The following is a 13,336-nucleotide window of genomic DNA, read 5'->3' as shown; positions in this document are numbered from 1 at the left end:
AATACTCAAAGTTAACATTTATTGATTGCTCACCAACAGCTTTACACTAATTAATTTGTTTAATCCCGAGGACAATCCTATTAAGTATTCTTAGTACCATTTTACAGATGAGAAAATGGAGACTTAATAACTTGCCTGGTTCTCAAAGCTAGAAAATACTAGAGTTAGGGTTCCATCTCATGCTGTCTGATGCCAGTATCCATGAGTTTACCACTATACATTCAATATGTTTTTGGTGTTTTTTAAAACACAAACCAAGATCAGAAGTAAATCCTTTAAACAAATCACATTATTTACGTGACATTGTTAGAGGACATATCTAGAAAGTAGTTTTCAAATTCTTTATCACTTCAGCATTTGCTGATAGCAAAAGAGGGGATTTCGTGACTGTCAACAGACTACCTGTGATTATTTTTGAGTTGATACACTCTGATAAGACCTAATCTTTCAGGGGTAAAAATAAGTCAGTCCACTAAGTGCACTCTACCTAACAGTTGCTGATGTTGTCTTTAAAGATGTTATCTTGGGCCTAGTTATAAACACCTTGGGGAGCATGCATAACTCACATTTTCTGGAGTGATAGAAAAGCCTCCCACAAGTGCAACTCCATATCAGCTTCCAAATCTCGTTTCTTGTTGAAAAACAAAATAAATTGGATTTGTGAATCCTGATTTCATCCATTGAAGGAGAAGAATGATTTCATCAAAGGCCTACAGTAAAGGCTTTTAGCATTGGTTATGGGTAAATTTCTCCAAGGAGGCATAAATTCACAAATTTTTAGAATTTTAGTTTCATTAGTAACAATTTCTTAGGTCGTTCAAGGGATGGCACAAGACTTAGTGCGTCCATATGATTATTTTGGTTCAGGTCTGAAGTCCCACAGATTGGCTGGGAATCCTTGAGAATGCACTGTAGTTAATGTCCAGTCACTTTGGGAGTGCTTGGCTGAGTGCCAGGAGCCCAGAGGACCAGTTTAACTTGTAGGAACAGGACCTACAATGCTGGGCATGTAAGCTGTGCTTGGGAAAATGTCTAGAGTCTGAGGAGAAAGAATTATTGTAACCAAAATAAAGAAGAAAACTTCTAAGCAAATTTAATAAACATTTATTAAATGGTCACAAATATAATACTGAGTCAACTTCATCAATTGCTGGATGTAGTGTTCATAACAATTTCATTACATTTGAAAACAGTTTTTAGATGAGATGCTCTTATTGAATGAGAGTTCCTAAGTATATATGAGTGTTGAGCAATCATAGCATATTTTAAGTTAGTTATTTTAACCAAATTTCAAAGGCAAAATTATAAAATTCTTTATTTGCAAAATTATTAAATGTGGGATATGTACACATTTTAACACGTTTCAAGTGATGTGAAGATCTTAGTATAGTGATGGGTCTTGCACAATTTTGCTCACTCAAAATGTGCTTGTCATAGTCATTTGACCAGTCCTCTAGGTCTGGACTCCAATCCCAAGCCAGCCCTGGAAATCTGAACAGGACTGGTGCTGGGATCTCTGTGTTTTGGAATGTCTGCTCAGAACTCACCTGGGTTGAATTTTTATTTTAGATCTCAAGGCTCTGCCCGCTCTATGGTCAGTTCTGAGATTGAAGACTGTTCTAGAGAAAGCCTGCTAGTATTCAGTTTGGTCTGCAGCTCCTGAGATTACCCCAAGGCTACTTTAAACTGAGGACACATTGTGTGTTCTTCCAGAGATGACCTGGAGTCAGGCTTCACCTGTCCTCTTTAGGGCTGGATGTGTGGTGTGGAGGGAGGCATCTTCCCTCCCACCCTCTGGCTTCTGGGAGAACGGGAGTAAAGAAATGTCTTTTTAAAATTTTTTTTTATTTTTTATGTCAATGCTTTCCCTTGTGAATACCTTATAAAAATAATGTATGTCCTGACAGATAGTGACTGTCATGCCAACTGTATTTTACAGTAACCTGGCTCCATGCTGCCAGTCAAAATATATGTATTTAGAGGTTTGACCGGGAGGGACAGTCCCAGTAATTTCCACAATTGGGTAATGTAATCATGATGATGGAGGTATTTAGAAACCTGGTAGGTTTTATTCCTGTACCTTATAGTAAGCTTATTCATCATATGAGTATCTCATCTCCAGTCCTGCAAACTCTGCAGGAAATGATCTGTAAGGGCCAGATATCGTGTTATGTTTAAGGTCATGGAGAAAAACAGTGGCAACCTCCCAAAGAAAAGACAGGCTCCTGAGTCTGCATGTGCTGGGTCAACAAGGTCACTGTTGACTCCCCCAGGCCAACCATTACAGGACACAGAATTATAAGCCTTTCTAACCAGGGGAGAATGGACTTCAGAAGCCTGATCTCTATATCCCCCTTGACATTTAAAAAACTCCACTCTTGTGCCAGACATTCAGAGGAGAGTTAAGAAAATTTTAAAAGGAGAAAAATGTTTATTTGTATTTAAGCCTTGCTCAGTAATCCACTAATACCATTTACATTAGTTAAAGAAACTTTCCATGTAAACACCATTAATTATGTAGTATAAGAGCCAAATAAAAATGCTAAAAATTTAAAGTAATTGTAGAAGAAATTAGTATCGCTTGAGTGCACATATATTATACAGAGAATGTAGACTTTTCTATTTTATTAAAGGAAGTAGATTTGTGGTTTTCTATTGTTTGAGCTACTAGGATGGAACCAACAGAGATGACATTTTACAAATGGACACCAAAGCCATTAAAGCTTAAACCCATACTGGCAATGAAATTACAGTTTTCACAAGGAATTTGATTCATACCCCTTCGTATATCTGCCTTGAAAAGTGTATGGTAGGAGACATGGACTTTCCCAGAAGGTTTGTGGGAACAAGACCATTTCTGTCTATTCCAAAATCAGTAGCCTTCAACATCTTCTCAAGTGACATAACAGAAGATTGCTCTGTCTGTGCTAAAGGAAAATGAATGGCATACAGCCTGCCAGGCACAGAGAGGGGCGGGGACTGAAGTTGTTGAGGAAACAGGGCTTGGGGATCTTGTAGCAACAACGACAGTAAACATTTGCATCACCTTTTGTAGTATTTCCAGGATTTTCATGTATATTATTTAATTTGATCCTTCATAATAATTCTATAAGATAGGTAAGATGTATTTTTACCAACCCCATTTTACAGGCAAGGAAATCAGTGTTGGGAGAGAGATCACAATGAAGTAGGGATTGGAAAACATTTCCTCTAATCTGTATTTTCCCCCCTACCACATACATATTTCTTTTTACATGTAAATGAAAAGAAACATGGTTTAGTTCATAAATATTTTGTGCTATGAGGGGTCTTTTAAGAATATTTGAGCACATTTACCTCATTTCCTCAGGGAAAGTTTGTTTTACCTAGAGGAGCAGGAAATGGAGTTGAAATGTGAAAAGCTTTTCATTTTCATGGATTAAAACCTTCTGTTATGTTCAGTAAGCCTAGATAATGGAGGAGGATAGATCTCTTACAGCATAAAGAGAGGAGAGAAAAGTAAGAAATGCCTCCTTGGTTCTCTGGTTCAGATCCACAGCCATCGGGGAGTCCTATTCAGACAAAACAGGGGGCTGGCATATCTGTGGGGAAGAAAAGACACCCCTATCCTCCAATATGCCCCAACATACTGTCTCATCTGCCACGGTGTTGAAGTTATCACTTAGTGCTCAGAAGAATTTTGAAAGATAATTCTTTTCACTGCTTTGAGCATTTTAAAGAATATGCTTGAATATTTTGCTATATTATCTGTTGTGTCTGCACAGCACAAAATAAAGGGAAATGATCTTTCATTTATTTATTCAGAATAACACTGAGTACTTCCTATGGGTCACTGGTAGGCACTAGAACTCAGGTTGAACAAAAGAGACATGCACCTTGTCATGAAACTCACAATTGAGTGAGGGAGATGAATGTTAATCAAATGATCACATTGAGTTATTTACTGTAGACCCTGTCCTTCTCTAATGAGAGCAATACTAGTAGCTGAATAGGCAGTTGTAAAACACAGTTAAAGCAGAAAATCATTAAAATATATATTGTATATGTGTATATGTGTATTATATATAATTTTATTTTTTACTTAAAACACAAAAATGAACATGTATTTGTCAAATATGATATGGCCAAGGTGCTTTTTTTCAGGATCAGTCCAGTAACTGAAGTTTTATATGATCTTTCTTGCATAAAGCTCACTCAAAATGTGTATCATCGACAATTTCCAGTTTCAGATACTTTAAAGTGGAGGGAAAACTTAAAGGCACTTGTGAAGCAATTTGAATTCATTTAGATTTTTATTATTTTTTTCTCCAGTCTTTCTCACTTGTCCTGCCTCATTTAAGAGCAATTCACCCTTCTCCCCAGCTTTTTCAAGTCTTTCCAAAGCATTTCACTTAGTTTTCATAGTAATAGAAACTCCCTTTTTATGCTCATATCTAATCAGTTTACGTGATATTTAATTAAACTACATAATTATAGTAATCAAGTACAACTGCCATAAACAGGTTTAGGAACAAAAAAACCCTCCTCTTTGTAAGGATAAAGCTCAGCTGGTGAGGGTAGAAGGGGTGAGGGTATATGTTAGGTGGCAGAAGCCACAGCCATATAATTCTCTGACCTATCAGTCAATACATTTTACAAATGGATTTGAAAACAGCAGTTAATTTCCTGAGGAGTTCAATTAAAAGAGTTTCTATTGTAATTAAAAACTAATAAACATTTCTAAGGGAAAGCAGTGGGTGCCATAAAGGTCTGTGATTGGGGCACGTGACTCAGTCCTGGGGCGCCAGTAAAGGCCTTTCACAGGACTTGACCGTTGGGCTGAGATCAGAGGCTGATTAGGCCCGTGTTCAGAGGGATCTGGTTCAGGTGGCAGGAGCAGCAGAGTCCGTGCTCTGAGGGCGGAGGGAGCATGTGTTGAAAATGAGGAACTGAAAGAAGCCAGTGTGGTCAGAGCAAAGACTGGAAGTGGGGGAGGGGAGCAGTCCAGGATGAGGCAGAGGGAAGGAGAGGACAGTTAGCATGTCAGCTTTATAGACTCTGATAAACCTGAAGGTCTTTGTCCCTATTGACAGTCGGAAGCTGTCAGTGGTTATGAAGCAAGGGTCTGCTTATTTGATCTAGAGCAACAACTCATTTGTTGAGTTTTGACCCCCAAATCTAATTTGGGCACTTGGATTGTTTATTTTCACAATTTGAACACACCCTAGGTCGTTAAGAAAGAAAAAAATTTTCTTAACCTTTGCCACCAGAATTTCCCTTAGGGAAGGAACCGTCCCTGACTAGGAAAATACATTCTTTAGCCACTTGCGGGTCAAAGTCAAGGATCCAGGATCTAAGGATCAGAGAGTAGGTGTCAAGTAATAAAAGAGATGCTAAATACCTCTGTTGAGAAAGTAGGAGGGAGGAGAAACAAGGAAGAGGGGTGTGTTCACTAGTTTCCTAGGACTGCCAACCAAGTACCACAAAATGGGGGCTTAAAATAACAGACATTGATTCTCTCACAGTTTTGGAGTCCAAAATGAAGGTTGTCAGCAGGGCTGTGCTCTCTCTATGGGGCTCTGGGTAGAACCTTTCCTTGCTTCTTCCTAGTTCTTGGTGGCAGCTGGGAATCCTTGGTATTCTTTTGCTTATAGCTGTATCAGTCCAGCCTCTAACCCCATGGTCATGACATTTTCCCTGTGTGTTTCTGTCTGCACCTCTTCTCTTTTTATAAGGACATCAAGCGTATTGGATTAGGGCCCATTCTAGTGACTTTATCTTAACTTGATTATATATGCAAAGTTCCTATTTCTAAACAAGGTCATTCCCCAGATGCTAGGGGTTAGGGCTTGAATATATCTTTCTGGGGGACACAATTCAACCCCTAATAAGTATGAACGGAAAGAGGTGAGAAGAATCAGCAGAATTGTGGGGGGTTAAATGGCTAGGGTAGCTACAACTGAAATTGCGGAGACAGGATGGTTGAAAGGCCTGATAGGGGTTTTCAAGCGCTTCTCTTACAGTGTAAGATGTGACAGCCTGAATAACATTTTCCCCATCGTACTCATGTAGAGGCTGCTGTCTTTCCAGTGAAAGTTCTGCTGCATGTGTTTCTTAGTTCTCTGGTGGTAGAGGTGAGGGGGCAAATGACAAGTGGAGTTACCAAGAAGGACTTGGGTCTCATGGTTGGGTCACTGACATAAAGGATGTCGATCACAGGGAAAATCCCACAGAGAATAATAGTTCAACGAAGGTGGGGAAGCTTTAAAAAAAAAAAAAAAGTAATTCCGTGTCTATAAGCACCACCCTCTCCCCTTGCCAGTTAGTTAGAGGTATCTTGTATTTCCACAGTCTCTGGCATGGGGTTTGGGTCAACCTTATTTTGGGGGCTAGGATGAAGGTTTTAAATACAGGGATTAAAAATCTTCCTTTTCACTTTATTCTGTCAGCTCTTTTTGGTGGCGGGGAGGGTACAGTGTATGATTTTAGGTAAATTAAGAGTGTTTGCAAGTTGCTTTAAAAAAATTCTGTATTCTATGTCTTTTTCCTCCCCATTTCTCAAGATAAAAATTCCAAGTAGACTACCACTGTGATGGCAGGGGAATGTTCTCTGTGTGCAGTTTTCATTTCTTGTCAATCTCCCCCTTTACTTCACAGAAGGCCTTTCTGTTTCATTTCTGCATCCGAGGCTGAGATGTGGAAGCTCTCCATGATTTTCCCTCAGGTTTTCACCCCAGATCTCAAAGTGAGGGAACTGACTTCCTGTTGTGAGTCCAGATGTTTGTGTTCAGCATTATCACTACTGGCCATCAAGTCTGAGAGTTGAACAAAATTAAATCGTCCTTGAGGCCTGGAAGGGAAGATGATCCTGGTAATAGTTTAAAGTACTCAGGGTGAAATAGCTGAAATGAGGGAAGAACTGCCATCTCCATGAACTATGACCCTAACAACAACATTTCTGTGCTTCATTTACATTGGTATTTAACACGAATGTGGTTTTAAAACACAGAAAAGCCTCCTTAAAACCTAAGTAACTGGTAAAGAGTTAGAATAATTAATAAAGCAGTTTCCCCCGCTGTAAACAGCTTGAAGAAAATGAGAAACTTTGTACCTGGCAAAGGTATTATTTGTGGCCAGTGTATCAATTCCCTGCAGAGGCTTTCACCCCATATTGCAGGTACTTTATGACCCTACTCAGGTGAAAGGAAGCCAAAAGCAGGGCAATTATTCAGAGACTGTGAACCCACTATGAGGTTTTGTTTTGGTATTTAGGCAAGAAATCTCTAGGGTCTTCTCCCACTCTGTGAATCCTGCATGGGTTGTTGGTTGGAGTAGCTGGATAATACTCTTCTTTGCCACTGAAGCAGTTGGCTAACCCATCTATTACCTCACATTATGCCAGGGAAGTTGTGTTCTCTGGCTGCTGGGGGAAGATGGGCCCTCTCGGTGAACCAGGCAGCCATTCTCTTCAGCCTTTGAGAGCCAGCCAGTCTTCCCCTTGAACTGAGCCATGTCTGCATGGTTCCTGCCTACAGAAGGAAGATGTCCTCCACAGAGCAAGCACTCATGTAAGGGCCAGAAACCCCTAGGTGGCCCAGAAAATGCTGGAGGAATGGCCTGTGAGGTTCAACCCAGGGCCTAGGCCATGTGCTGGGCTCTCTCCTTCTGTATAGTGTTCTTCTCCATAATTCCTGTGTGGGGTTCTAGTTCCACAATTCCTGCTTTGCCCTTATGAGTTCTCATAACTACCCTTTAAAGAGTAATTCGGCCATGGAAGAGATGCCAGTCTTCTATGACACCCACATTTGGAACACACCCTAGGCCCAAGACCATTTTCTAATAGTTCTATACAAACTTTCAATGGCTACCATGCGTTAAAAAGATTAAAGCAGAGAAAACAAGTTTCAGCGTGAACTAGCCCTATAACTGCCCATTGGGGGTTGTAATGTCTGCAGGCATTAACAAAAAAAAGAATTCTTAAGCTTTAAATATTTCATTTTTTTAATAACAGCAAGTCAAGTTGGCCAGGATTCAGAAGAAATCTCTTGGAATGGTAATACATATAAAAAGGTTCTTTATAAAATTAAGAATGTAAGCTACTTTCTGGAAACAAGCAGGAAGACTGAAGGATAAACATACTTTGGCAGATAGGAAGTTAGAAAGAAAGTGGGGATCAGTTATTCCCATTAGTCAAAATAATTGGCATAAGCTTGGTGGAATAAGACATTTAAGGAAAAAACCTCATTATGAGTACAAGGAAACTTTGGTATTGTCCTTTTGTACTGCCAGTGACAATTCAATTATAGTATAGTCATATTTCTTATTTTGTAATTGTTAGTTGGTTAAGGCAGAGAGCATTTGTATGACATTTCTCTCTTACCATTGTGTGTGTGTGTGCGCGCGCGCGCGTATGTATATGTGTGTGTGAAGAAACAGAGGCACAGCAGAGACATGTGTTACTAGCTCCATTCATCTGGAGGAAAGCTTGCAACTCAAACTTCCACTAGAGTGAGGTCCATGGTCGTGTTAAAGATATCTACTCACAGTTTTTTGCAGCCCTTCCCCCATCTTGGATCTAATTCCATGGCTTCTTGGTTTAGCTGTGGCTTCCTTTCTGATCATCATTGACTCTCACATAAAGGCAGACGCTGAGGCAGAAAATCTAACCAAATGAAGTAGTCAGTTCATGTTGCATTGTATTTTCTCTGCCCATCACCTGTTTTAAAAGCTTATCTGATTGTATATTATCTTTCATAGCTTGCTTGGATTCCTTTTTCCTCTTGGTCTGGAGACAGAGAGAGAGAGAGAGAGAGAGAGAGAGAGAGACAGGGACAGAAACAGAGAAGTGTTTTAAGTTCTTCTCCATCTCATGTCACCTGTGCTCCTGTGGGTGATTTACATGCCACATGGTCTCCACTGTCTGTGTGCTGTAACTCGGTAACTCAGTGGTAGCTTGACCTTCAGCAGCTGCTGAGACTCTCAGTCTCTAAAAGGGGGCAAAGGAGACCATTATAAGCAAGGAAGTAACACGTGGCTTTCCAAACTGCATGAAACACATCTATTGTGACTAGATGAATTACATATTCATGAAAACTGCGAAACGAAAGACTACTTTGCTTGCCAAGTACTCACCTTGACTGAGCGCAGGGACCAGCAAACAATGCAAAGCTCTGGTGCTCTCATTGATTTGTTTTGCTAGTCAACATGTGCAGCATGATTGCAGGTTTCTCCAACATGCCATGAGAGGAGATTGCATTTGCAAGGAAAACTGAATTCCATGATGATTACATTTTTATTCCATATCAGCAAGTATTTATTGGGTGCCCATTGTTTTAACATTATCCTAACAAAATTTCAATATTGTATGATTAGGAAGTTACTGTCACAAAGTGAGTGTCTGCAAATATTATGGATTTCCCTTCCCCCATTAAATGGAACATCCACCTAGTGTGTGTGAAACCACTCACGCCAAGATGATGATTTTCGATGTTTCTATTTTTTACTAATTCCCGATTTATTAGCCGAGAATCATGAGAACTCCGTATTTTACAGATGGGGGAAAAAAAAATGAAACCAGCAATGTTAAACTACTCTCCTTCCCTCCCCCCAGGGAACACTGGTAGTGGCAGAGCCAAGAAGAACATGTCTGTCTCTTGACTCTGAATTCATACTTACTCCACCAGACAACTGCACACATGTGGTTTTGACTTCAGTGTTGCAATGTCAGTAACAACAATGGCCAAAAACATTGTGACATTTCAAAGGCTGCCTTTGGTTCTGTTCCTAGCTCTCAGGGATGTAGATCCAGTGCTGTGGGGTTCTGCCCATGCTGATCCTTCTTCTTTCAGTCCTTCCCCTTCACTGCCCTAAGATCTCTCCAACTTCACAATCTCCACTGGGCTGCTGAGAAGTGAGTTAGTAAATGGCAAGAGCAGTGGTGGTCTGGTATTTATTTATTTATTCACTTATTTATTTATTCATTTATTTATGTTCCATTAAGGATCTAGCAGAACCAACAACTGTGACCCCTAGAAAGCTGCTGATGAGGTGTACTCTTTGAGACCCTGTAACCAAGCTTTCTGAACTTGGCTGAGGAGGCAGCTCCTCTTGGGGGCATAGTTCTGCAGTATTATTCTAGGATTCTTCTCTCCAGGCTCAGCACAGGCACTGCTCCTTCTGACCTCCCAATGATTTAGTTAACACCTAAAACCCCTATATTAAATCTCTTTCTATTTAAACCGGCTAGAGTGGTTTCTCTGATCCCCAGCTAAGTCCTGACTCATGTGTTATTCAAAGATCACCTGTGAGCCCACTCGCCCTGAGTTGCCCTGTGTTCTATCACATCATATTTCATTCAAGTTGTTCTTTCTCCTTGTTTCTCGGTCTCTCTTTGTCTCTCTCCTTTCTGCCATTCTCTAGTCTAGCAATTTTTAACCTTTTTCATCTCATGGCACACATAAACTAATTACTAGAATTCTGTGGCACACAAAAAAGTATTTATATTTTTTTGACAATCAGACAAGAAAATATAGGTATAATTCTGATGTAGTCATACCAGATGGCTATTGTTGTGTTGGCTGCTGTCATTTTTTTAAATTTGATAATCTAAGGGGAAAGAGGTCAGTGCCCTTGACTAAATAGTCAAATACTGTGTGTTTTAAAAATTCTGTGGCACTCCATTGTCCCTGCCATGGCATACCAATGGAAAATTGCTGCTCTAGTCCACAGAGTATAAGGTTATCCATCTTTTAGCCTTGCTCTTTGTGAGATGAAGCCTTGAACATTATATTCATTATATTAAGAGATGTTTGTTTAAATAAATGGATGGATGACTAAATGCATAGGACCAACTACCCTGTGACACTTAGTTCATGGGAGAATGAAAAACTTGTTGAAAATGCAGTTTTATTTCATACACAAGCCATTAGTGTATTTTATTTAATAAAATGTAGAAAGACACACACTTTTAGCTTGATATTTATCATTACCTTTTACTTAAACAGTCAAATGGGATTTGCTGCTCAGCAGTTAAATATTTTGCTGTCCTCAGAAGACTAACAGTGTGCATTGATGAATGTGAGCTTTGCCTCTTAGCTCCTGCCTCCTACCCATTACATTTCTTCCTGGATAAATTCTGAACAGGTGCTACTAGATGCCTCATTAACTGCAAGGGGCTATAGTATTGTGGGTGAGATGATCCCTCCCCAAAAACTAAGCCCTGCATTCTTTAAACATTGGATTGGACTTTAAGCCTTGTGATTCTTTCTGTGTTGCCAGTGACAGACACTGTCTTAAGGTGCCAAGAGTTTGAATTGATGTTATGTTTTATCTTTCCTCTGATCCTCCCTTCTTGTCATTGTTCAGTCTGCTCTCTATCATTTATCTATCTGTTTCATTTCCCCATTAATATTTATTAAGGGCCTACAGGTTGCATTATACTACTAATAATGTAGTGTAACTTTAAAAACAATTTTAAAAGGCTTTAACATCCTTATTTTATTGGTGAGCGTAGAGAGATGTAGAAAGTGTACGTGTCCCGCTAATAGTTGTATAGCAGAACTTGGACTAGATAGTACCAGCTGACCTGGCTTTAGATTCAGGGTCTTTTTTTTTTTTGCTCCCATATTTTTAATGATATAAAACAGGGCTATAAGACACAAAATAGACAGTATCAGATCTTTAGGGCTTTGTATGGTAGATCAGTAAAAAGAAGCAAAGAAGCAAAGATCAGATATACAAAGAAGCAAAAGGAACATCTTGATGAGAGTTTGAAAATGCTTCATCTCAATTACAAGAGGTATTTCTATTATTAGCGAATGTCTGTAGTGCATACACACGAAGCATCCAAATGGAAAGAACACATCAACCCCACCTGGTGATGATGCATCCCTGGCGTTAGTGATGCCATTGCGGCAGCAATCAGAGGAAGTCACACACTCACTGCTCCTGAACTGGTCTGATGACGTGTGGGATATTGAGCAACATTTCCAAGTAGGAGAGGAGCCAGGGGAGGAGAGTCAGGATAGAAAAATATTCCAGAAACCAAATCAAGTAGGGATTGGTTGCAGGGTATAGAGAGGAGAGAGCAGAAATGAGACAGGAGATGGTGTGAATCATTTTCTGTGTGACACCAGAGAGCATAATACTCATACCAGTGGGTAAAATGATAGGGAGCTAGAAGAAAACATTTGCTGACAATTACAGGACTCCGAAATAACAGGGGTTACACTGGAAGGTAATATGCTCCTTGTCATTGGCAATGTTCAAGAGGATGACCACCCGTCAAAGCTATGGTAAGGGAGCCTCCCCTCTGGGGAGATGAGATAGTCATCTAGTTGTCAGACAAGTGCAACCTGGGAACTGGTTGAGAAGTAGGACTAACTTGAAAGTCTGATTCAACAGCTCTGGGCAGAGTCCAGAAAATCTCGGTAGAGAAACCACTGGACCAGATTAGTGGATTCCACAGTGGAAGGCAGAAGAAAAAGGATATCACATTAATATTTACACTCTATCTAAAAGTAAAAAGAGGAAGTAAGCTTACTAATATTTGGTGTCTAGAGAATCAGGCAGTCTTATGTCACATCTGAGATGTTACATGGGATCCTGCGGGCAGGGCAGGAGTCGTCCAACACTGAGGACTGCAGCAGTATCTTCGTTTGTTTACGCCCATTAGCATGTTTCCATAGACTGTCTTTCATTGTGCCCAGCTAAAGAAATTTAAGGACTATGTTATAAAGGAATGGCAAATGGAAGTAGCTTTGTTATGTTTGGAATGAAATGGGGAAAAACCATGACAATCTATTGTGCCACAGAGAGGTTTGTAGGTTATCTTTGGTCAAAATAATTAAAGCATAGTTCAAATTGTGCATTTTTCTTTTACAAAAAGACATATCGTCGATTATGCTGACCTCCTGTGATGGTAAGTAGCTGTTGGCAGTAGGACTCTTGCTGGAAATTTCTGAAAAATTCACATGCTTAACATGTTCCATTTATATAGGGTGTATTATGGGACAGGTATTGCTCTATTTTAAGTGGGTTAAATCATTGACTCTTCATACAGTCTTACTACTTATTACTAAGTCTATTTTATAGATGAGGAAACAGGCACAGAAAGGTGAAGTAACAAGCTTGCTCAGTTAATTAGTGAAAAAATAGGATTCAAATGAAGACTTTTATCAGTCGACTAAACTAATTTACTCTTCTAAAATGAGAAATCAGTTGCTTTTTGAAAGAAACTTGTGCTGTAGAGAAAACATTTTGAAAATAATGGCTGAAAATGTTTCCACTCCACTGTTACTTCTGTTGCCAGAGCTGTATAAATGTGTAAATTTTAAAAACCATACGCCACAAATTAGAA

The sequence above is a fragment of the Pteronotus mesoamericanus genome, unplaced genomic scaffold (assembly GCF_021234165.1).
Source record: "Pteronotus mesoamericanus isolate MK-2021 breed Mesoamerican mustached bat unplaced genomic scaffold, CSHL_Meso_final scaffold_167, whole genome shotgun sequence".
Classification (NCBI taxonomy): Eukaryota; Metazoa; Chordata; class Mammalia; order Chiroptera; family Mormoopidae; genus Pteronotus; species Pteronotus mesoamericanus.
This window is presented reverse-complemented; position numbering follows the sequence as displayed.